Raw genomic sequence first — 26,055 nt, 5'->3', positions numbered from 1 at the left:
AGGGGTCCTTCAATCACATTTTACTCATTAAAGAATAGATGCCCAAAACGGTTAAAGAGATTGCCATGGAGTGGAGTAAAAGGGACCACTCTAGTATCAATGACCATGGAGGAACTTGCTTATTCAACTCTGTGCCATGATAATCAGAATAAGAACAATGGGTGGATGCTTGCATCCTAGCATATTAGGGGGTTATCCTTCTGTATGGTTATGGATCTTTTGATTCTTTGACAAGTCATCCTGATTTTTTTTTTTACCAGTGAAAATTATTTTGGCATACTTATATTATTACTTATTCTACTACATTCTCATTTACTGCTCTAGGTCAAGCCCAAATTATAATGCAGTAGCCAGTAATAGTAGTTTGTGAGAGCTTCCAAATCATAACACCTCTTTGTGCAATGTAATTATTCCTTTGTCTATATGCCAATTGCTAGCAAACTAGTTATTAGCCATGCATTCTGCATACACTTTATGTTAAATAGAGTCCCCACCTTTGTTGATTCTCCCAAACTAAATAAAATATCAGAATCAATTCATCTTCTTTTTTAAAATACCCAATATACATAGACAAGAAAAATGAACTTGTTACTAAAACAGGGGGAAAGGAACTCTATATCATTGTTTTCCATTCCCAGTGATCTTTCTTTTGACCTCACAAGAACTTCCAGATTGAGTGGGTGTATATATACATAACTTTCTTCCAAATTATAACACTATCTTGAGTAACTTTGTTATTTATCCAGTTATATTTTGGAAGTCTTGGAATGAAAACAAAGACTCAAGCTAATAGGAATACTATCGTTGCATCTACGGGTGGTATGGGTCAGGTAAAACTCACATGCTCAAATGAACTTTTGATGAAGTATTTGATGTTTAAAGCTATTCTAATATGTATTGCAATATAGGAGGATGAATTATGCATCAATGAACAAAGGAAGAACATCACGTGGACTGAGCAAATGGATGAAACAATGATTTGATGCTTCCAAGTCCAAGTATGGGAAGGAAAAAAGATAGGAAATTCTTTCAAAGAGACGACATACAATTTTCTTGCTAAAGAGGTGAATTCAAAGCATTCACAACACCATAAGGAAGTAACAAAAGACAATGTGGTCAATCACTTTAGGACAATTAAGCAGACCTTTAGAAACCTTCTTTTTTGTCTAGAGCAAAGTGGGTTTAGTTTTGATCACACAGAGAAGAAGCTGAAGGTAGAAGACCAAATATGGTTTCCATTTGTTGTTAAGGTATATGTCTTAATGATTAATTGCACAAGTATTTAATTGATTTTGTGGTTCACTGATATTATTATCATACATTAATATTTGATTTTCTTTTCTTTTGATTCAGAAAGGAAAATAGTTCATGAAGTTGAGAAACATGACTTGGCCCCTATTTGAAGAACTTAAGGAAATTGTGGGTGAAGATCACGCCACAGGGGAATTTTCTCAATCAAACAGAGATTCTTTCCATCAGAGAAAAGATAGGGAACAACTTCTGAAGAACCTAGATCATACATCCATCCAGTGGATCATATGGAGATTGATGAGACCGATGGCAGCGAAGATTTAAACACCCAAGTCCCAATGTCCACATCGCATTCTAGAGAGGGGAGTGGAGTTGGTGCACCTCGAGAGAGAAAGACAACAAAGGTAGCATTGGATGGCCAAATATCTATTGTTGCCTCTTCTATAGATCATTTGGCAACTGTGGTTCGAGAGAGGCATGTCTCTCCTAAAGCATTGTTTGATGCTATACTAGAAGTAGATGGATTTAGCAAAGATACACTTGATATCGTCTTTGATTTCCTCATAGTAAATGAACCTCAAGCAAAGGCATTTTTAGTTGGGGATGTGGAGCAACGGAGGAGGTGGGTCTTGAAGTTTCTTGATCAAGGCCATTGATGTGGTAAGATAAATACAATCATTAGCTGTTTCATTCAGGTTTAGGATGCGATTGGTTGTCACTTGGAACAGATTGACCTGTTTTTAGTTGCCATAGCATTAGAGTTCATATTGTTTACACCGAAATGAACACATATCCATTTATCAATTATATTTGGATGAGTAATAGAATTTGTTTCATTCCCTAAAAATGTAGAATGAATTACTTTTTACTAAACTACTAGCATGTCTGAGATGATTCTATTTGCAATGAGAAATTCGAATTCAAATTCTCATTTTCAGAGTGGCAAAAGCTGTCTCACCTTAAGTTAAGAATCATGGATAAAGAAATGTTCACTAAGGGTGGTTTTGTTGGTGAAACCTTGTACTTATGTCCTTTAACTTGAACAACGTTTAAATTCTACTTTTTTATGATCAGAAAGAGTTCTCACAGTACATGAAAATTGTCTTTGTAATTTAATAGCTAAATCCTTGCATTTCTTAAGTGCCTTCCTCTTCTTTTTCTTCTTCTTCTTTTGTTTGTTTGTTCTATGCAGAGTTCATCTAGGAGGGATACTAATTGAAGGAAATGACAAGGGATTCATAGAAGTGCAACCAAGTTTATATAATGTTGTGCTTGAAGATGATCCTTACAAGGGCGAGATCAAAATTGGCTTTAAATTCAAGAAAATGTATGCATTTCTGTTTTTCAAATCCATTTATGCATGGGTTTATGTCAACCCTTTGAATCTAAAATTAAACAAAAGTCAACACTAATGATCTCTTAATTTGCAGGTAAAAGTGCAAAAGGAAACAAGAGTATGTACTGAGTTGGACAAGTAAATACCGGAGTCAATATATGGAACACTCTTTAGTTTCAGGAGAATTCCTTGGTTGAAATTTTGAGTGTATATACATATAAAGGACTGGTTGCTAATTTTTATTTTATGATCAAACGTGATTAGATGAAAAGGGTGTAACTGGTTACAATTTAGTAAGTTTGGTTGGATTACTAGTTTTAAAAAATTTTACATCTATTTTACATCAAAATTTTACATCCAATCAAACAACTCTGGAAAATTAATTTTCACTTCACTTCTGTTGCAACCAAACGACTCAAAAAGGAAAAAAAAAATTCCTTCACTTCCCTTCCCTTCCTTTCCCCATTTCCCTTGCAACCAAATGTAGCCTTATTGATTTTCTATGACAAACGTTAATGTCCTAAAGTATCGACTTCTATCAAAGGAAAACTAGAAGACAACCTCCCTAGACCATTTTATGGTTGTGATAATGAGTCTATTATTTATTTATTTATTTCTGGTGAGTTTGCTGCTAGAATCTTGACTTTGATGTGTTAATGGGCTGGGTTGGGCTGGGGTTTAAACTACCCAAGCAGGTGTCTTAACTCAACTCCTGTCTAACCCTAAGTCGGGTTAGGATATCTCAGCTCAAGCTCAATCCCGTCGGGTTTAGTCCGACCCAGTCCAACCCTGATGGACCCTAATTGGACCAGATTTAACCCAATTCTACCAACCAATTACTATTGATTACTTGGTTGCTTGATCTTGATCCATTGAAGAGAACAAAGACCAAAGTTTTTGTATATAATGTAAATTGTGGAAAACGAAAGTCAATCTGCAGACCTATTTCTATAATTACCCAATTATAATTATTAACATATTTATAATATCATTTACTTAATAATGGGTTGGGTTGAGACCTCAACCCAAGCCTAGACCAACTTGGCGTCGATCCTGAAATTCTCAACCCTAGCCCATCGTATGGGCTGAAATCTCAGCCCAGGCCCTATTTGGGCTCAGGGTGGGTTAGGGCGGGTTCGGGCTAATCTGGCTTTTTTGACACCCCTAGTGTAAACTTTAACAGCTGTTATTAAACAGATTTTTCTTCATTCTCATTTAATCAATATGACATTTCGTGGTGTTTCAGTTTGTTTGCAATGGCAATCTATATCTTATGGTTGCACAGAAATAATTTTATTGAAAAAGAAAGACTGACCTTGACTGGTTCATGATTCAAAATGTAAACCAATAGATCTCGGATCTCAACCCATCTATTCACTTTGATAAATTGGTTGTTCTATTATAGATCATCCAGAAAGCATTTTAAGATGTCCATCTCTTCCTTTTTTGAATTATCCTGTCTTGGTTTGTGCTGGTGTTACTACCATTTTGGAAGCATAATCAGGATTGGATTCTGGTATTCTTCTCCAAGGGTGCTTTTCAGATAATCAGGTTAGGCTTCTCAACAACTAAGAAATAGGTGGAGACAGAAGCTTTTGGAATCCTTCAAGGCCTTCGGGTGGCAGATAACGAGGGATAGAATATCACTAAAGTCTGATTCTGTCTCAGGATTTACTTCAGCTTATTCCAAAGCCTTCTAATAGTTCCTGGCCATGACAATCCTTTTCTACTTTTTGGGAAATATATTCACACTTTAGTTGTCTCATATTATTATAAATTTATCACATCTAATCTTGCAATGCAATGTATGTTTGCGCTTGCTGATAGTGCCAGATTAGAAAGAAGATCTCATGAACTTCATGGAAATGATGTTACTTTGCCCTTGTTTTTCAATGAGTATTTTTCCTTTTCTCATAAAAATAAAATAAATGAATAAAACCTCCCCAAACCATAATGATGGCAAAAGACTATCATTCTCAACCTAAATGTCTTATGGCACTCAAAGATCCCATGACCATAGAAATTGAAGGAAAATCGATTTAACGAGCCAATCAAAGTTCCCATAGGTGTTGCTGCAATAGCAGCATTGTGGGCTTGTTGGGCCTTTGTGCTCATCCCTTAGTGGGCCAATATATTTATAAAGTTAAAGATATATATATATATATATTTATTTAGTTTTTCAGTTTGGCTAGCCACGCTTAAAACTGCAAATTTTGAACCTGTATTTTAAACGTGTTTTAACTAACAAATACCCAAACCCCAAATGGGTGGTAACTTAAGCTATTAGCTTTCCAAGTTTAACTTCTCCTTAGGTTGAAAAGAGATCTATTCCAATCTTACTCATTTGTGGGTTGTCCAGATGGTTAGGGCGAATTGGGGATTGTGTGAATAGGCATACGGTCTCAGGTTCCAATCTTACCTATCTGTGGGTTCCTGATCTGTGTATTTGCGATTTAAGTGGAGACCGTGGCGATGGGTTGTTGCGCTATTTTCTCCGAGGATTAGTCGAGGTACGCGTAAGTCGGTCCGGACACCTTGGTTAACAAAAAAAGAAAAAAAAAAAAAATCTATTCCAATCTTAAAAACATGACTACTTACCTTGGCTGTGTTTAGTAGGCATTCTTATAATAGATTTTGGGTATATAGCATTTTAAAACTCTATTTTCTCTATTTTTTGCTTCAAAATGTGTTCTAAACCTAGAATCTATTCCAAGAAGATATGCATACCAAACACAATCTTAGAATATAACATTGGATTGAGATCCCACTCCACACATTGCCTCTCCACATATTTCTATCAAAATATTGGGCAAAAATCTGATTGGCAAATTAAGCAACTATTCCCTTTAAACAAAATCTTGTCAATTGTTCAACAAAGAAAAAAAAGGGGGGGGGGGGGGAATAATTATTTGTCCATGAGGTTGGTTAAGAATCTCTAATGCAAGCAAGGTATCAGCTATTGGATCGTGAGAGATTCTTAATAATCGTCGGATCAAAATTGTAAAACTATATTACAATACGCAGCATGAAGAATAAATGGTCTAGAAACCAGTCTTTACCTTTACCCTCGTAAGCCAGAGGGAATCTTCATTCTTCAAAGAGATCGAGAATGAGATTTCGGAAGAAACAAAGATGGCAATGCGAGGAATTCAAAATTTTGTTTCTTTTTGTCCAAGTGAAATCTGTTTATGAACAATTTTTTCTTTCTAAGTTTTTAATCGCTCCAACATTTCTGTGTGTCTTCACTCCGCCGTTTTGTGCGAGTCTCTACTCCACCATTTATATGCGTAACTTTATTCCATGATTTTGTGTGTGTCTTCTACCTCGCTGATTACATGATGATTACAATGTACTTATATCTGTGATATTTTCGAGAACGATCAAGTCCTCGTACGAGAATCATTCTCATATGGAGCTTATCTGTATATATGGAATCCACTCAACAACCAACTCTGTGGTGGACTCCATCTATGTGGATCAACTCGTATAATAATGATTTTCAAGAACCTGATCCACATTCGATCTTTTCAACATTCTTCTCCATATCTGTTACATCCCCAATCATCGTCCTATCAATCTCTCTTTCTACAACACCTCCCAATCTCTCCCATCCCCATCTATGGTGTTTTCTTTTCCACTTTTTTCATTGATTCACATCCAAATCATTTCACCATCTTACCCAATCCATACCCAATCATTTCACCCTCCTTTCCCCACAATCAATACCCAAACATTTCTTCATCTTTTCCCATAATCAATAACAATTGTCATTTTCATTCTCTTTAAACCATTTCCATGCGTTCTGTAAACCATTACCCTATAGGTCACAAAGCTGTGCGTGACAAGATAAACCCTATTGGTGCAAATAGAGAGAGAGAATGGTTATTATTTGCTGATTTCAATTCTCATCTAAGTTAGCATGAGAAGCATGGTGCCAATAAAACTTGGTAAAGAGATATATGATAAATTTTCGATCAATGGTGCATATATACATTCCAATTATTGGATTTGGGAAATCATGGACCTACATTTACTTGGCGTAATCAGAGATATGGTAGTGCTAACATAAGAAATCTGATTAGATAGAGCATTATCTAATAATGCTTGAAGGACTAAATATGGTGATGTAATAGTTTTTGTCAAACCAGCAATTGGTTCAGACCAGTCACCATTATTGATAGATACAATGGGTGGTATATTTTATGGGAGAAGACCATTCCACTTTGACTTAATGTGGTTTTATCCATCCTGTTAATCTATTTCATCCAGTGCATGGTCAAGATCTTTCTAAGGATCACATTTGTCGATTATAAATGACTAGCTGGATACATGCAAGAAGAATAATGTTGAATTTGGGAATGTCCAAAATAACATTCAGTTACCAAAAAAAAATAACATTCAGAGATTAATGGAAGAAGTTGATTGTCTCCAACATTTAAACATTAGCAGGATTGGTTTCTTTACAAATTGGTATACTGCAAAAATAATTGTCCGCACATTTAGCTAGTGAAGAAATGCTATGGAGATACAAATCCTGAATCACTTGGCTTAAGAAAGGGGATAGAAATACCAAGTTTTTCCATGCTACCATACTTCAAGGAGAGGCAACACAAAATAAATTACAAAACTTATAAACTTCATGATGGTACTTGAATGGAAAATGAGAAAGAGGCATATGCTAATATTCTTTTAAATTTTGGGAGGGCTTTCCAATCTGAAGGAGTTGATTTGGACTCTCTTGCCACTATACTTGATGTTATTCCACAGTATTTCTCAAGACACCAACACTAGGGCTCTCTGTATGGTAACGTTGTAAAAAATCAATTATGGTGTTCTTCCCTCTTTTTTTTTTTAATGAACGGGGCACTTGGAACAGTTTTGACCCCCATTTGAGAAACACTGATTTGGTGATTTTGTATATGAGAATCGGCACCTGGTCAAATAATAGAAGAGTTGGGAATGTTCAAGCAATGCTTGATAGGAGTTTGTGCAATGAGGCATGGGTAGATCGTATCTCAGGTTATTCCCAAAGGGTTAAACCTCGCAGGTATTTTGATCAGTCGCCTATTATTATCTCTTGTAATGAGGTTCCTCGGCCAACAAACATTCCTTTTCTAATGCATAGATTTTGAGCTGACAACTGCAATTTTAAGGGTGGTGTGAGAGCCTCTTGGGAGGTCCTTGTGAGGGGCACTCCTATTTTCATAGTGAAGAGGAAGCTTAAGAGATTTAAAGGTCCCCTAAGGGCTTGGGCTTGTGAGCTTTTCCCCAAGTGGATCTCGAAGTTGCAAGAACTAACGTTGGTTTGGATCAAATTCAGAATTCAATGGAGGTAGATGACTTTTATGAGATTCTTTTTGACTAAGAGCAAGCTGCCAGAAGGGAATATGATTCAGCTATGAGTCTTTATGAGAAGATTTGGGCAAAAAAATCTCGCATTAAATGGGTGAAAGAGGGTGATCGTTGCTCAAAAATTTTTCATCTTTCAGTCAAGATGCGTCGAGGGTGGAATACGATTTGGGAGTTACAATCTGAGGATGGGGTGGTTCATGCAGACCAATTGGTCATTGGTGAGAAGCTAGTTGAACACTTTGAAAATTTTGCACAAGCTTGGAAATTTCACCAGAGTTGATGATCTAATGTCGGTCATTCCTGAGCTGGTTACCCTGAAGATAATGCTATGCTGACAAGGTTTCCTGACTCTGAAGAAATTAAAAAAAGTTATATTTGATTTGGATCCATCTCGCATTCCAGGTGATGGTATCCCAGGTACACTCTTTCAGATTTGCTGGGATTTTATGGGGAGGAAGGTATTGTTGTTTTATGATTGTCCTTGTTGGCAATCCGACCATGTGGCGGTGATGACGTGGCTAGTTTGGGTGACATTGATGGAAATGATGATATGATAGTGTCTAGTGTCACCGATAAGATAACAGAGCCGCTTGGTATGCATGGAGTGGTTTAATATATCCTTAGTATGTGGTGCTGGTTTTTGAGTCAAAACTAGTAAAATTGGCCTATTTACGCTCGGGGGGCATTTTCGGCAGTGATTGAAAGATTATTTCTTCATGAAAAAGATAGATTGTAATTTATTTAGTTTATTGCATCTAATTTTGTCATATTCTGATACCATATGAAGAAATTACGACATTTGTGGCAGTCGAGGAAAATTTTGGTATTGAAGATGAATTTTTTAAAGGAAGTGTTCTCCATGTGACTATACGACAAAAATCCGATCTTTCCAACGGTTCTGATTTCATCGCGTTCTGATTCCTTATGAGAAAGATGCTTCATTGGAAAGGACTAGGGGCATTTTGGTTTTTTTACATGGTTGAGTTAGATGATCGAGTCTTCTGGAAAGTCGTAGAGCGTCCAGTCACAATTCCAACGCACTTCGTTTCATCTTGAACAGATATCGTATGAAAAAGTTATATGTGTTTCTGTGAAGCCGGTTCGAAAATCCAAACTAAAAATTCATTAGTTGCTCTCGGTGGGGTGGATTTTTCAGAATTTATTTTTGAAATTTGAAGGGCTTTTATGTAATTTCAAGTTTTTGAAGGTCTGAGTTGTAGGGGGTCTTTAAGTATTGAAATATATGAAGGCAGGGCCTTGATTGTAATAAAGAGGAGTAAAGGGAAGTGAAATGGATGGTCCAGATTCGACCACATAGGCTTGATTCCCATCTAAGAGTGCTCACAAATTGGCACTGGATCGGATGCTTAATATGCTTGCACGAGATTTTCCATTAGTCGAATTTATCAAGAACCATATGCTGGCACTGCATAGGATCAAGGTTACTATGGTGTTACGCACATGCAAAAAAAGGCATGGATAGATGTTGTTTCTCATGATCTCATGAGATCTGATTTAGACCAGATCTGAAGATCTCAATCTAAGGGCTAGAAGCCGCCTATACTTAATGAGACGTAGCTGACAATCCATCATGAATCATGCCGATCTAACCAATAGGATGTCGACAACATTTTTGACCGCTGACGCAATTGTTGACCGCCTACATCATCATGACGTCATATGATCCTAGATCTATGGTTCATGTTCACTATCAGTTATGGGAATCCGATGACTCATATTATTAGATACTTTTTGATGAGATCTACGGCCAGATTTGCGCCCCCTATTATGCGTGCCGCCGGCATAGCCTATGCCACTCATACGAAGATTCCATTTTAGGCTATCTCATTTTCAACTTCAAATGGTCATATCTCTTTCATTTTAACCTGGATTTAGGTGAACCAAGTTTCTACTTCTTCGTTTATTCAAGCCTTTACACCATAGTAGCAGGATAAATTAGTTTTTAGTGAAGGAAGGTTACGGTTTTGGCAAGAGAAGCTTCGTCCTCTTTGTTGGTCCTTGAATGAACATGAATACTTGATGATAAATGTTTTTAAGCCATTAAAGGAGGTAAAAGAGGTGGTTGAGGTGTATTAATGATACATTAACTCAAAACCAAGGAGGAAGAGAAGAAAGCAAGGATGTGTTTGCTTTAAAGAGCAAGAAACCCAAGAGAGAGAAGGTGTGAGTACCAAACTTGTCAATATAAGTTTCCAGTCATCCTAGGCAATCGGTTGTGAGATTCTCTAACCTTTGATTTACATTATATACATGTATGTATGTTAGGGTTAGTTGTGGATGAATGTTTACATGCTAGGTTAGTTGTGGATGAACTGTAAGTATACAAGCTAGTTGTGGATGTATTTGCTAGGCAAGGCTTAACTATAGAGCATTGATATAAGCCTAAATTTACTGTATTCTTTATTAAGTGCTTAGTGGGTGCTCCCATGTAGTGGATGCTATATATTGTACTGGAATTACGAGTGCTATCTTAGCTTTGGCTTGAGAGAATTGGGTGTGGGTGCAGTCAAAATTAGTATATTGAGTAGGTACGAAGCCTTTACAGGCACTACTCCGGGGATGTAGGCAAAATGCCAAACCTCATAAAAATCCTGTGTTGTGGGTGCTTGTTATTTGCATTTTATATTGAAGTACGTGGAATGTGGAATGGGTGAGCATACTTGAAAGTGCCTATGAGAGGCTGAGTGTGCATACGACTGTGTGCAAACAGGGATAGGTATATCAAGTTTTTCTTAGCTAGACATTGGACAGGTATTTGAGGATCAGAATTAGACTCACTGATTCACCCCCCTCTCGGTGACTGCCGGGTTACAATAGGTATGTCTTGCCATTAAGAATTTTTTTTACTAAAGAAGTGATTACCAAAGGCATAAATTATAATTTTTTGACATTAATCCCAAAGGTGGATGATGCACAAAAAGGTTGGGCAGTATCATCCTATCTATTTAGGGAAATTTTTCTTTAAAATAATTCCCAAGATTCTTCTAACTCGCCTTTCTTTGGTTTTGCATAAGCTGATTTCGAAAGAGCATGGTGCATTCCAAAAAGGAAAAGTAAAATTTTTTAATATTGGAATGGAGGTCCTTAGGGCTCAAACTAGATGTTCAAAAAGCATTTGACACTGTGAAGTGTGATTCTTATTCGATGTGCTTCAAAAATTTGGGTTCTCTCAGGTATAGATCGGCTAGATCCATCAGATTCTTGCATCATCTAAGCTTTTAGTTCTTGTAAATGGAGGTCCGGCGAGTTTTTTTGAGGTGGAAAGGGGTTTGCGCCAGGGAGAACCTATTTCTCTATTGCTATTCATTCTTGCAGAGGAGGTATTGTGTTGTGGTTTGAAAGATCTTCGTGATAAAGGAGTGGTGAAGAGCATTCCTGGTCCTAGAAATGTATATACTCCTTCTCATCTTCTATATGCAGATGACTTGCTGATTTTTATGAATGTTGAGCTAAGAGGAGTCAAGAAGCTAAAGGAGTTCTTGAATTCTTATCAATCTTATTCTGGACAGTAGATCGATATTGATAAAAGCAAGATCTTTTTAAATGTGATTCAGCCAAACAGGAAAAGAAGAATCAAAGAAGTTCTTGGAATCCCTAAGTGTGCATTCCCCACTTGCTACTTAGGGGTGGATATTTTTAAAGTTTAGGTAAAGAAAGATTTTATCATGCCTTTAATGGATAAATTTAAATCAAGACTCGCTGGATGGAAGGGTCATATTTTATCAGTGGCAGTTGATCTGGTGAAGTCTGTTATATGCAGTATTCCTGTTCACACATTTTCAGTATATCTTTGGCCTAGTTCTTAGATTTTATTAATGGAGAGGTGGATTCGGAATTTCATTTGATGTGGGGATGTGAAATCTTCTAAGGTTATTAGAGAGAAATGGAGTTCACTTTGTAAGCCTAAACAAGAAGGGCGTTTAGGCATTCGTCGATTGAAGGATATTAATCATGCTCTCTTATCTAAACTTTGCTGGTTTATTAAATCTGAATGTTCTATGTTTACTTCCTTTTTGTGGTAGATTTGTAGGTAGCAATGGGACCCTAAGAAAGACGGATATCTCTTCTTCAATCTTTCCTGGGTTAAAGGTATGGGCCTTTGTCTGTGCCTCAGAAAGGTGGATTATTGGTCACGGTATGTCTGATAGTGTCTAGTCATCGCTAGTTTAGTGATAAATACCCATATGATATCATTTATGATGGTCAATCATTCTCTTTTATTTTAACAGTGAAAGTTTTAAATTTTATAGATCAAGGCAAATGGTCACTTCCTCAAGTATTCTCAAATGAATTAAGGACAATATGTGATCTTGTAAAGGAAATTCCTCTCCTAGCGGTGGTAGCTCGTGACGAAAGAGTTTGGGCTCTCTCTGAGTTAGGAAAGTTTTCTGTTGTCTCTGCCTGGGAAAGCATTAGAGAGAAATCTCTTGGCCAAGCTTGGACAAAGCTAGTTTGGAAAAATGGACTGCACCCAAGATCATCTATTTTTGGTTGGAGGTTATACCATGAAAGCCTCCCAACTTATGACAAGGTTTCCAAGCATAGTGTGCCATTGGCGTCTCGATGTCATCTCTGCCTCAATAATGTGGAATCTATTCAGTTTTTGATCTTGGACTGTCATTTTTCAGGTCTGATTTGGTCTAAGATATTGATTTTTTTTTTGGATCTGAAATGGAGTGGTTTTTCTTCTCTAGAAGAGTTATTGTGATACCCTACTTTCTACACCTAGTCTAATTAACCGCATTGACTTGGTTTGATCATATAGGGGCTAAACCGGAGAGAACCGACCATACACCCTCTTCTCCGGCTAAACTCCTCTTCTGACCATCCCTCTCCTCTAGTTTGAACCTGTTGTAACTAAAGATACAGCCTAGGCCACGTCCTTTTGCAAGTAATCCCTGCTTATGGTTCCTACTGGCAGAAAAAGACCCTTGAGCATTGTGGGCTTTTAGGCTAAGGATGCCGTTTAGTGCCCTGTTTAGCTCGGGTTGCTTTGCAGTCAGGTACTATGATCAGGGGGTTCTTGATCGGCCTTGCCTAACTGTGTCTTTACCTACTCCAGTTTCTTCAATGAGTGGTGATGGTTCAGATCTAGATTTTACCACCTCTTTTGCCTTGTTCATGGCCTCCCCGTCCTCTTCTTTGTTTTCTTCTCCCCGTCGATCTTCTTCTTCTCGATCGTCTTCTTCCTCTTTACATTATCTTTACGAACTTTCATATGTTCCTGATGATCAAGTGATCCCTACTACCCCCACTCCACTCCTTAATCCTTATACTGTCTTTCCAAAAACACCTACCCCATCTAAGTGGACTGCTCTTCTTAAACCTAAGAAGACTCCTCCTTTAAAGGAATTGGCCCAAGCTTCACGTTTTGATCAACTTCAAGTTCCTGCTACTGATAAAGAGCAGCTTTTTACCCTTGAGATACCTTCGAATCTCATCCCCCAATGGATCCAACAAGGTTATACTCATCTCCATCTAGGAGCCATCAAGTTTGCTCTCTCTTTCCATGGTAGAAAATGACTTCTAGTGGTCTCTAGAGTTGCCCTGCTAGACAGTCGCTTTTTACGATATCAACATGCCGTGATTGCCATCGTCCAGACTACGTTAAATGCTGGAACAGTGTTTTTAACGCTGTATCCAAACTTTAATATTCCTCTGTCTGACCCTCTTCTTCCCACTGCCCTAAAATTCCAGATTCACATTACTGGTGTCCCTCAAAATCCTATTATAAAGGCTGCTACCTTGCACTAGCAGATGGCTTATCGTTTGCAAAATCATGCATTGTAATGCGTTGTTCATTACAATGGACTCCAACCAAGTCCTTTGCTATACCTATGTCCCACGAAAAATCTCTAGAGATGAACTTCTTCGTCTCCTTCCCTCTTATTGGGTTACAGGGTATGAACAACAAGTTTTAGCTTCCCAACCTCAGGCCCCTCCTGACCCAGTCCAGTCTATGGATCTGGAATATATCACTCATCCCAATGGTGAGGTAGAAATCCATTTTCCTGCTCCCTCATCTCTTTTAGTATGATTCAAGAAAAAATCCTTATCAAATCTTTTGATTCAAAGGGTAATCCGATCTACTTCTTTCAAGATCTAGTTTCTGGTCATAAATACTTTGACATTTGTGACTGTGATGCTTGTCTACAAGACTCTGAGGATGATTTCCCTGTTTCTCATCGTTCTTCTAGACGAAAGTCTATCCAACAACAGTTACAAGAACGATATGAGGCAGGTGATTCTTCTGTTGGACCCCTAAGTACTGAATCCAAATATCCTTTCTTTGTTAAATATGGGAACCCCAAGATTTCTTCTCAATCTTCATCCTCACCTTGTAAACCTCCTCCAAAACCTGATATACCTCCCCCAATCATTCCCCCTTGTTGTATGTATACTCCAGGCTCTTCCTCTTCCTCTCCCCATAAACCTTTTCCTGGTTTACATGATACTGGTCCAGATGTTTATGGTATTCGCCAAGTCTGGAAGGTTAAACCTTCTGTCCAAGCTACAGGTCGCTCTGACCCGATTTCTCCTGCTGAAGCAGCTTTGAATTGGTAGGCCAAAAATGCTACTATTCAAAATCAGTACCTTGAGCGAATCTTGGCTCAGACTTAACAAACTCATGGCACTTTGTCCCATCATGATCACCTTCTCCAATCCCTTCGACGAGAAATTGATCAGGTCCATATTGAACTTATTGAAATAACTTCTAGTGTTGTTGATACCACTACAGCTTTTGCCCTTATTGGTAAAAAAGAAAAGCACTTTCGGTACCTTGAAGCCCAACTTCATCAGATGCAACAACAATTACCTCGTGCTCCCTCTTTTGCTTCTTCTCATAGGTAACAACAACCACTTCCAGTAACTGTGCCCAGTTTTGTTTCTCAAGATCCGTTTGCTATGTATGCCTCTCCTGCACCACCTGTTGTCTCTTCCTCAAGGATTTTTCCTACTGAAGAATTAAAAGAACTTCAACGCCAACAGCGTGCTCTTTCTAAAAGAACACGAGCAACCAGAGGCCATGCTCGCAATAGATTACCACCAGCATGGACATCCACTGCTACACTTATGGATCTCAATGACTATGAGGATGAATTTGCAGATGCCCTACCAGCACCACCTCCCTTTACCCCTTATCCTATGTCAGTTTCATACCCTGCACCTCCACCGCCTAACCCTCTTAGGACAAGTGCCCCAGTTCCCCAATCTACTACCCCTATACCTGCAACAACTCCTCCTAAATCCATCCATACCATCATTTCTCCTCCAGAAAATACTCTCTCTGAATTTCTCACATCTCTTACTATCCCAAACCCTCTTCCTTCTTTCATGAATGAAGGACCCCAACCTGCAACCCCTTATGTCTCTGAAATGGATGATGATCCTGAAATCCAGAATCCTGATGAAACACCTAGACGACCCCCAGTCCCTCCTACTTCTTTTACCCCTTATCAAAACCAAGACCCAAAGCAGTTTTTATCTTGGATGATATTCTTGTTTCGAAATGGGCGTCTCGGATTGCTGATTTTCATGCCTGGATTAATGCTGAACTCCTTCAGGAAGGAGCTTCATCTGTTATTGTTCTGTCCAAGTTTATTGCCCGACTCCAAGGAAAACTCAGGGAATGGTATTTAGCTCTTGGTCCTTACAGACAACTGCAGATTGTCTAGCTTACTGAGAGCCAGTTTGTTACCACTCTCTATCAAGAGTTTCTTGGTCCTATTTCAAATGATCTCTCTAAGGCCAGGGATGAATTCCTACAGATGAAGTGTTGTTCTCTTTTTCGACCAGATCTTGATAAGCATTTTTCCAGAATAACCAATTGATTTCATAAAATTGGTGGTATTGATGATGAAAATTTAAAGCAAGTGTTTTTGAACTCCTTGCCAGAACCACTTGGCGCAGATACACAACAGTTCTTGAAGAACCAAAATATTCCATTAGCCTCATACATTATTGGTTCCTTATACAACTATGCTCTAACTGCCCTTGACAAACTTTGCAACATCAAAAAAGTCTGGAAAGATTTACAAGATCATTCTGATAAGGTCTTCTTTGCCTGTGATACTTTGTATCTCAAAATCAAATGCAAAGGTGACAAATCTTGTGACTGTACTACCAAGAAAACTTCTCATCACAAAAGGTTTCCCCCTTTCTCTCAGAGATGGAGGCCCCGACTAAAAAAGAAGTTCTCCTTTCGTTCCTCAAAGAAAACATGGAGATTTCTCAGAAAAAAACAATTTAGGGGAAAGAACAAGTCAACAGCTTGTTATGTCTGTGGACAAAACAACCATTTTGCCAAGACTTGTCCTTTGTCTCGAAAGAAAGATAAGGTCATGCACATGCTCTCTTCTCTTCACCATGAAGATCTTCAAGACGGTGACCTGGAATCTTTATATTCTCTTGATGAGACTCCTATAGACCTCTCTCTATTTGCAATAGATTTCCCTACCACAGACTCAGACCCAGAGTTTTCTCTTTCAGAGTCCGAGGAATCTGATCCCCTCTACCAGATGATACCTTTCCTTTCTCCTACCCAAACTAAAGTCCAACCCCCTCTCCTCTAAAGTCAGTCAGTCTCCCTTCCTCATGTCTCAGTCCAAATAATCCCTGAGCTATATGCTAAACCCATACACCTTATTGCTTTTCTCGACACAGGAGCTGTTACAACAATCTTGAATCCAAAGGTTCTTCCCAGACCTTTTTGGAAAAATCAAGATCGACCCTTACCTTTTATTGCAGCAAATGGTGAAATCTTTCATATCACACTCGTGTCTCGCCATCCCATAAAGATCCAACTTCTTCCTACCCTGTCTGTCACCCATACAGTACTAAGAACACATTTTCTCGAAAAAGACCTCATCATAGGTTTTGATATCCTTAGCCATCTTCCTCTCAGATGGACTCCCCAAGGCCTTGTCTATAAACATCAGCTTCTCCCTTGGTCCCTTATTTCTAATCTCTTTTTTGCAGGTCCCTCTCTGTTTGATGAAATTAAAGCACACATCTTCACCACATCTTGTGCAGAATCTCATTCGGAGTTCCTTACAGAGTGTTCTCACCCTTTACGGCAGAATTCTGACTTCTTCATTACACTTCCATTCAAGAAAAATGAATATGTCAATCCGACAAAAGCCAGCCATCCAGGTCTCAATCCGGAGCATCTCTCCCTGGCTATCCAAGAGATTCAACAACTTCAGTCCCAAGGTCTTTTGGAATCAACCTTCTCTCCATGGGCATGCCAAGCATTTTATGTCAATAAAAGAACAGAATAAATTCTTGGAAAGTTGAGAATGGTTATGAATTATCGACCTTTAAATTTCTTTTTGGTTGATGAAAAATTTCCTCTCCCAATAAGTCCGGCGTTGCTTCTTCAGTTGGCCCATGCCATTGTCTTCTCCAAGTTTGATCTTAAAGCAGGTTTTTGGCAACTTGGAATTGTCCCCGAAGATAGGCCAAAGATAGCCTTTTGCATTCTAGGCTATCATATGCAATGGACATTCATGCCTTTGGTCTCAAAATAGCACCTTCTATCTTCCAGAGAGCCATAATTAAGATCTTTGCTCCCATCCAAGACCATGTTCTTATATAAATTGATGATATTCTCCTCTTCTCCAAGAATGAGACTGATCATCTTATGCTTCTCCAACAATTCCATCAAATTGTTCAAAACTATGGTCTAATGCTCTCTCCTAAGAAGATACAAATTGGCGTCCCTTCTATTGATTTTCTCGGTGTTACCATCTCCAAAGGACAATATCATCTGCAACCACATATTATAACATCTTTACAGTTATTTCCAGATGGTCCTCTCACCAAAAATCAAGTTCTCCAATTTCTTGGGATTGTCAACTATATGACAGAGTTTCTTCCACAACAGACCGTACATACTTCTCTATTACATCAACTTTTGCATAAAAAGGATCCTCCATGGTCTACGGTTTATACTTCTGCTATCCAAGCATTAAAGAAACTGTCTGAGAATCTCCCCACTCTTCAGATTTCATCCACAGGAAAAAGAATCTTACAAACAGATGCCAGTGATACTCACTGGGGTGCAGTCCTTCTTGAAGAACAGACTCCCTCTATAAGAACTGTTTGTGTTACAAAAGTGGATCTTTCAAGCCTTCTGAAGCTCATTATCATTCTACTTTTAAAGAAATCCTAGCAGTCAAGCGTGGTATCGAGAAATTCCAATTTTATCTAATTGGCCATCAGTTTCTTATCGAACTTGACATGTCCAGTTTCTCGCACATGCTTGAATTTCGATAGAAGATTCTCCCTCATGCACAACTTCTTCGATGGGATCAGTGGTTCTCCCAATGGTCTTTTGATGTTAAACACATTAAAGGAAAAGAAAATGTCTTGGTAGACTTCTTCTCCTGACCTACCTCAACCTTTGCCATTATACCTTTACTTTTCCCTATTACCGTTGGTGCCTCTTCCTCCCATCTTCCACTACCTGGCCATAACCTTTGCTATTCCCTTCCTCTAGATCTTCCACCAGAAATACTCCAGGACCTTACTTTAAGAACAGTCCTTTCTTATAGCAAGTCTACAACCCTCTAACTCTTTGAAGTTTCTCTTCGACAATATGGACTTCCTATCTTAGGCCTTTGTTTCCATCCTAACTACCCTTTTTTAACCATGTTTACCTTTACCTCTCCTGCTGAACTCTCAGACTTTCCTCTCATATACAAGTGTATTTTCTGGCACCTCTGTTCCACTCACACCATTGCCCTTAACTTCCCCCTTATGACCCTTCATTGGTTTTTAGGACGATGGACTGATCCTCTTCACCACCATCAACCAATTAATCCTATCCTTTAGTTTCTCCAACTATTTGCTCCACCAGAGCATTGGCTTGACCTCTTATCTAGTTATCTTCCTTCTTCTGATAACCCATACCCGAATATCCCCCACATCATAATCCTCTTTCATCGACCCCCTATCATTCACCAAACCTTTAACCAATATCAACAACCCTACCATCACATTCAATATGTATCTGATTTCCATATCTATGGCCTCAAACCATATGACCCCTACCAAACCCGCTTCAACCATCAAGACGAATGGCAACGTTTTCTTCTCACCATGTGTCGTGCCAATGACATTCTACCCTAACAAGTTTTGGCTCCACTCCTTGATCGTCTCGATAAGGCTTGGGATCTCCATCAAACTGGATAACTCACTGATCCTCGAATCGAGCGTCTCCTCGATGCACACAATGACTGGCTCATTGATCATGCTATCTTTTATCCAGCCAGTAGCACTGATAGTTCTGACAACTACTAAGGGTTATCTTCTTGTGCGTCGTGTGATGTTATCTTCTCGTATGTTGTGTAATTTGTGTTATTTTCTTGTAATTGGAATCCTATGTAAAGTGTCGGTAGTAAGGCCTACATGTTTTAACCATGTGACATATGGCCCACATGTTTTATGCTTGTTTTGTGCTACTGTACTCTTTTCCCCTATAAAAGGGGCTAAGTTAATGAAGATGGATCATCAAATCCTTGGTACCATATGGAATATGGTAGCAAGGGTGACCTTGAACTCGGGTTGGCTTGACATGACCGAGCGGGTCCCAAGTGTAATACGTGCACCCAAGCCTTGAATTTGCACATGCCACGAGGTCATGTACAAAAAGTAAAGGTACATACTAGTATTTGTGGGTGCTAACGTAATCTAATATCATGTGGGAGTTTATTCCTATTGAAGCTCACCTGAGATTTAGCCCAACTGAGATGTATCCACCTGAGATATACCCACATGAGATCTACCCACCTGAGATGTACTCACCCAAGATATACCCACCTGAGATTTAGCCCACCTGAGATCTCAAAGATATTTTGGGGGGCCCAAGTATTAAAGGGGGAGACATTAATTGTTTTTTCCCTCATTAATGTTAGTTGGTCGGTGGGAGAGAAAAGAAAAGAGAGAAAGAAGAAGAAAGGAAAAGAGGAAGAAGAAGAAGAAAGAAGATGGGAAATCGACCGTAAAGCTCCACCGGAGCTAGGTCTTGATATTTTGAGCCTAGATTATGAGTAGCTCATCGAGCTCTTCGATTTGAGGTAGGTATTGCACACATTCCAAGGATTCTTAGGAAAACCCCATCCTTAAACCCTTTTTTTGATTTTTGGGAAAGAACTCACTTGGATCTTACTAATCCTACTTGGATAATCAAATCTAAGGTCTAATGGAAAGTGTGTATAATGATTTTGAAGGATTTGAAAGGAGTGTTGGTGAAGATCTAGAGTATTTGGAGGTTCTTGAGCAAAAGAAGTGAAATTTGGGGTTTCATTGGCCATCTTAAAAAAGAGGTAGGAATCTTCATTTTCTTTTGATTTGACCTTAGATCTAGGTTGAGACTATGTGATTGGACCTTAGATAAGTGATTTGAGTCGTCAGATCGTCCCCAAACAAGTTCCCCAAGCTGGAGGAAAGTTGGGAATAATGTTGAAAAAATTTCGTTCAAAGGGCAGGTATTTTTACCCCACCTGTCTTCTGGTTTTAGCTCACTTGAGTTTCCAGAACTCAGATTCTAGGCTCTGGAGTAATTAGGGGCTGAAACCATAGCCTGTCGATCTTCTGGTTTTAGCCCAGAGTGTCAGAACTCAGTTTTCAGGTTCTGGAGTAACCGGCGGGCTGAAACTGACGGGCTACATAGCCTATTGGTCTTTGGCTCTAGCCCACCTGTCTTTCCAGAAATTTCTAGAATTGGTCCAAATTTGATGGGTAACCCCCATTTATGATTCACACCTCAACTTTATTATTCAAACATGATGATTTTGACCCCAATATAGTGAAATGATAAACCATTATGTTCATGATAGGTTACACTCAATATACGCATACCCACACGTCAGATCTTTTTTGTACCGGGTACAAGCACCATGTACACATATATGTAAGTGGGGAGTGGACTTTGATTTAAATTCAAAATGTTATGCATCATTTGACATGTGTTAGCCTAGCCATGTCATCATATTACTTTTGTGTAGACAAGACATCACATATGCCATATCACGCATTGTATGTGCATTTTTATAACATGCTATGCTTTGCTTTATGATGAATATCCTTTATGTCTTAATGTATGTGATGGAATAATTTCATTTGGACATAATGTATATACTAGACTAGATCCTGTAGTCAGCTTGAAAACTAGTGCATGGTGGCTCGTGGTATGGGATGTGATGCCATTGTGTAATCGTACTATGCTCATATAGAGGCATGTGACTAGAATGTGATTTACCCTTGTGCTACGACCCTTCCCAATAGGGGTTTACGTATTGGGGGATCATTGGAGAGAAGCATCAGGTTACAGTTGTCGAACTCTTACAATGGCTAGAAGTACACACGACTGATCGCTAGGACAGTCGGTAACCCTGGTGATATATTTAGAGAGGCGATCGTATTACTTTTATTTTTGGTGGAGTCACTCATTTACTTTTTGTCATTTAAATTTGTCAGGAGCCAGCTTGCATTTTAAATTCTGGTACCAACGGTGGACCTTCTCTGACAACCCTATGGACATATTGCGGGATGGGGTTCGCTGCTCGTACTAGGGCTATACGTGCACTGTGGTTGTGAGTAGTACAAAACCTATAACCTAGTAATGCTGTTAGGCTAATAGGGTTAAAATGAATTACATATAGATGCATCTATTTGGTGACTGTTTGTGTGGCTTACCTTGTGTGGTCTTTCTTTCCACTTACTGGGCTAGTAAGCTCATCCTATGTGCACAACTCTTTTTAGGTGATTTTGTAGGTTATCCGCTTGGGGATCAGGTGTCAGGCCCACTATGGAGTTTCCATCTGAGAACTGGTGGGTCCTTATTGAATTCGAGCATGGTGCCGATTGCACATGCGAGGATTGTGTTACACTGTAGCTGTGACTTCTAAGTGATTCTTTTTTATTCTTTTGATGTACTCCCTTTTGTTACTTGATGCTTAAATTGTTGTATTCTGTATATATATCATGCCTTCGGGCCCAAATGTATATAACTTTTACAACTCAATTTGGGTATCAAGTATTTGGGAAACAATTACAGGTATTATTATGAACAAGTCTTCCGTTGAAAATATAGGTCCTATCTTAGATTGATAGATGTATGTTGTATGACAGTTACTGCATTGTTAATACTGGCAGGTTTGTGAGTTAACTGATGTTAACTCGATCACCGGTTCAGTTTAGTGTGAGCGGGGTGTGACAACGGTGGTATCAGAGCGTGATGCTCTGCCTGCCTATAGCATACTACTTCGACCCCCTAGAAACTATAATAGATCTGGGGTGGGTGAAGATAAAAACCTTATGAAAAGTTAAAAAGCCTTAAATTTAAAATGTAAAGAATTATAACCATTGCATTCATGGCATGCATGTATTGTTAATATGAATCTTAGTTAACTAGTTTCTGAATTTCATAATTGAATTACTTGGTAATGGAAGTTTTAACAAAATTTTAGCAACATAACCGCGTAAAATGAGAAAACAAAAAATTTTCAAACATAAAACCTGATAGATAACAAGTATAATAAGATAATAACATATAAAGGTCGTGTCGCCAACCATTAAACCACACAGTTTAATATAAGCAAACCATTCAGGAATCCACAATTTCTATCAAGATCACAACTCAAACTTTAAATACACAAAATGAAATAAATTACAAAACGAATCACATATGCCATACCAGTTCGATCATATAAGTAAAGCATAAAAGTCAGCTATGAAACCCACAATAGGTAAGGCTATCGAATAAAGTAAAAAAAGTCAAATGGAAATGACAAGTAAAAAGGGCAGGAGAAGATAATAGGTCATCAGTCTAGAACACTAGTCGGAGTTGTCGCTAGATACATCGAAAGGCTCTCCTAAGTGGACCCGAGAGTCGATGCTGAGGCGTGTGTCCCAATGAGTGAATCGATCATGGAGGTGCACCACTCTCCTCTATACATGACGAATATCCATAGATATCACCCTAGAAGAGTGGTACATAACTTAGGTAAGTCGCTGAAACCTGGGCTCCATCTCTCCAAACTACCTCCACATCTGGAACTCTCTACTAGTGTTCTCCTCCACCCTCCTGAGAAGCTCCTGCTCCCTGGCTGCACTCTCTCCAAGATGACCTCTAAGCTCAGCCTGACTCTCTCTCAGGGACCTCAGCTCTGATAGGATATTCTGTAGAATAGGTGCCTCTCTAGCAGGTGGCGGTGCCAAAGTCTGGGTGCCAGAAGCACTAGGCATGTCCGAGCCACTGGCTCTGGCTGATCTGGAACTACTAGCTCCATGGAAGACGGGATCTGCCGCCCTTCGCCTTAGTGTCCAAGGGCACCTCCTCCATAACCTCCTCCTCTCTGATCTCTCCTAGTACGGGAAGGACTCCCATCATCTCTGGTACGCCCATCCTCCTCCATGGGCTCACCCTCCTCTTGCTCTACATCCTCTTTCTCCTGCTCGCTAGCCTCCCGTGGCTCTATCATCAAGGCATACAGGTTCATTTGCCTCAAATTCTTGGTAGCGAACATCCCTCGGGACCGATCCCTCCTCCCAAGTAAGGTCGACTGCGAAGTGCTCAAAGACTAGAGTAAGAGCTTTGCCATATGGTAGGTTGGCATCCTCGGGATGTAAGGCATAGTGATGCATGGACCTCAGTATGAAATAGGGGAGGCATAATCTAGGCACATTGCCCTTAAGGGCAGATAGCAGGCAAGCAAGTAGGTATGTGGGCATGAAACCTACCTAGTTCTGGTGACCGCTCCTAGGAGCTAAGTTGAACTACACCAACCTAGTAAACACCCTACCCTCAGGGGAAAAGTCTAACTCCGATGCGTCATTGCTGGTGAACCACTAATCACCTCATAGATGTGCTCCAGCATGTCCCGGCTCATTTGTGGGCCTATGCCTTTGGTCCTGGGAGGACTGTAGTAGTGCATGCCCTTTGAGGAGATATTTAGAATCTCTGCCAGTCTGTTCGTAGTAAGGATGACCTCTACACTCTTCACCATTTTGACTATAGCGAACTCCCCCTCCTCCTCTGTGGCCTCCAGGTTGTAGTAGAATCTCCTCACCAAATCCTTATAGTATGGCCGGTCAAGGTTGAGAATGGACTCCTAACCCAGGGCAGAAAACCTCTCCAAGAGGTGAATGCAAGAAAAGTGCCCCACATTCACCTGTTCCTCCAATATTACTGATAGTGAACAGAAGGTACTCCATGATGATGTAGCTCTTGCACTATAGTAGACCATCTCATCATAGTCGGATGAGTCCTCCCATTCCCTAGATGGTGATGGGGCTAATGAGCTAGACGCCACCTCTCTCTTCTTAGCCTTGGAAGTCTTTCTCTTCCTTGATGGCTCTATGGGTTCTTTGCCTCTTCTTGGTGGCATCCTGAAATTGCAAAGGAGAGAGCTAAGTACATGATATGAAATAAGAGGTTAAGGTATAAGAGTACCAAGTTGAGACCGATAGCAAAAGAAATGGAATCAAAGGGATGAAAATGATGAGCTAATAGCATGTGAAAAGTTTTAGGAGATGTGATCTAAGCTAGTACATTACAAGTCATCAAAAACCCAGATACCTAAACCGGCCAAGTGATTCAAAATACATAGATGAGAAGGAGTATGGTGATGGAATCCACTAAGCAAAAACAAGTGAAGCAAAGTGATGAATAAGAAATACATGGGTGATTGCCGTTTACAATGATCCCAAATAAGAGGTAGTCTTAATGCATGAAGCAGTCCAAGGATGTATACAATGAATAAATCCTTTCAAGAGAACACGAAGTGCCATACTAGGTTAAGCAAGAGATAGCATATCCTTAATCGGGTTTGGGGATAAGAAATTCAAGGATTTCAAACAGGTATATCGATCAAGTAGAAAAAATTTCAAATTTGGGAATTTTAGCCAAATGAAGGGCTTACCATACAAGGGAAACAAATAATCATGATTCTAATATACTTAAGGATTTATGATTCAAATCTAAACAATGATTCAAGAGTTAGTCGGATAAAATTTCCCTAATATAGATGCCCTCTTTTGAGCAAGTTACATAAGGGTTTTTGGAACCATCATGCAATCAAATTGGGGGAAAATTTCAAAGGACTGGTTACGGAACCCAAGAGAAGCCTAACATTGCAATGTAAACAAAGGAATTTATAATGTGGAGGCTAGATTGACATAGATAAGAGAGATGCACAATAAAATCCCTAAAATCATATGTTAGGGCATAAAAAGGGGAAAAATTTCTCCAAGGCTCCCATTTCATGGATCAAACTACTTAGAAACTTAAATCTAAGCTTTACATTAGAATATGAATCATTTTTCATGGAGAAAATCAAAGGATAAACCAAATCCCCAACCACATTGGAAGATTTTCCATTTCAAAGGGAGAAAACCTAGAAATTTGAGAAATGAAGGGTTTAGGAGTTACCTTGAAGATGGAATGATAGTGATGGCAAACTTGAGCAGATCGTTACGTCGATTCAGTGAGTCGAGTCGTAGTAAATCGCCCAAGGTCACCTGAGTTCAAAGGAAGGGGAAAGGAAGAGAAATTAGGCAGAAAACATGGCCTCAAGTAACTCCGATGGGCTGAAACCGACGGGGTTCAGCCCGCCAAGCCCGTCGGTCTTTAATCCGTCGATTTTGGCAGTAAGGGTCAGACTCCACCGGTGGGTCCTACATGGCCTGCTTTAGTGGGTTTGAGTGTCGTTTTTAAAAAAAAATTATGGGTATATGGAGAAAATTTGGCCGACATGTTTACTGAGATACAAATTGGAGGTTGAATTGATATATGCATTTTCCTCAACTGCTTTAAGGGTGTTAGTGCACAGGGATGCTCACTAAAATTCGATCTATTATGTAATGAGTTACAATACTAACTCATATGAAATTTTCGTGCAAATTAGGCACACTTAACGATGGTACGCACTAGATCCGAGGGTGTCGCTCGGGATGCACCACGAGGTACTCGTCCTGTTGGTAGGCCACCAATGAATAGGAGCCTCAACCTACAGGGCAAACATCTAACCCACAACCTCAAGAGACAACTCATCAGAATGTGGATTATGAGGATCCACCCATAGCTACAC

The 26,055-nt window shown here is 39.3% G+C and overlaps 2 long non-coding RNA genes across 2 annotated transcripts; both read left to right on the top strand.

The window, feature by feature from the left end:
• The first annotated feature begins 1,363 nt into the window (after positions 1–1,363).
• LOC122063135 lies at positions 1,364–2,786 on the top strand. Its single transcript, XR_006135210.1, has 2 exons — positions 1,364–2,578; positions 2,682–2,786. It is a non-coding gene; the product is annotated as an uncharacterized LOC122063135 (long non-coding RNA).
• A 17,113-nt stretch (positions 2,787–19,899) lies between these two features.
• Positions 19,900–20,885, top strand: LOC122063137. The gene is made up of 3 exons (XR_006135211.1): positions 19,900–20,040; positions 20,194–20,289; positions 20,803–20,885. It is a non-coding gene; the product is annotated as an uncharacterized LOC122063137 (long non-coding RNA).
• Positions 20,886–26,055: the final 5,170 nt, after the last annotated feature.

This window comes from Macadamia integrifolia, unplaced genomic scaffold, assembly GCF_013358625.1.
Source record: "Macadamia integrifolia cultivar HAES 741 unplaced genomic scaffold, SCU_Mint_v3 scaffold1208, whole genome shotgun sequence".
NCBI lineage: Eukaryota > Viridiplantae > Streptophyta > Magnoliopsida > Proteales > Proteaceae > Macadamia > Macadamia integrifolia.
This window is presented reverse-complemented; position numbering and strand designations above follow the sequence as displayed.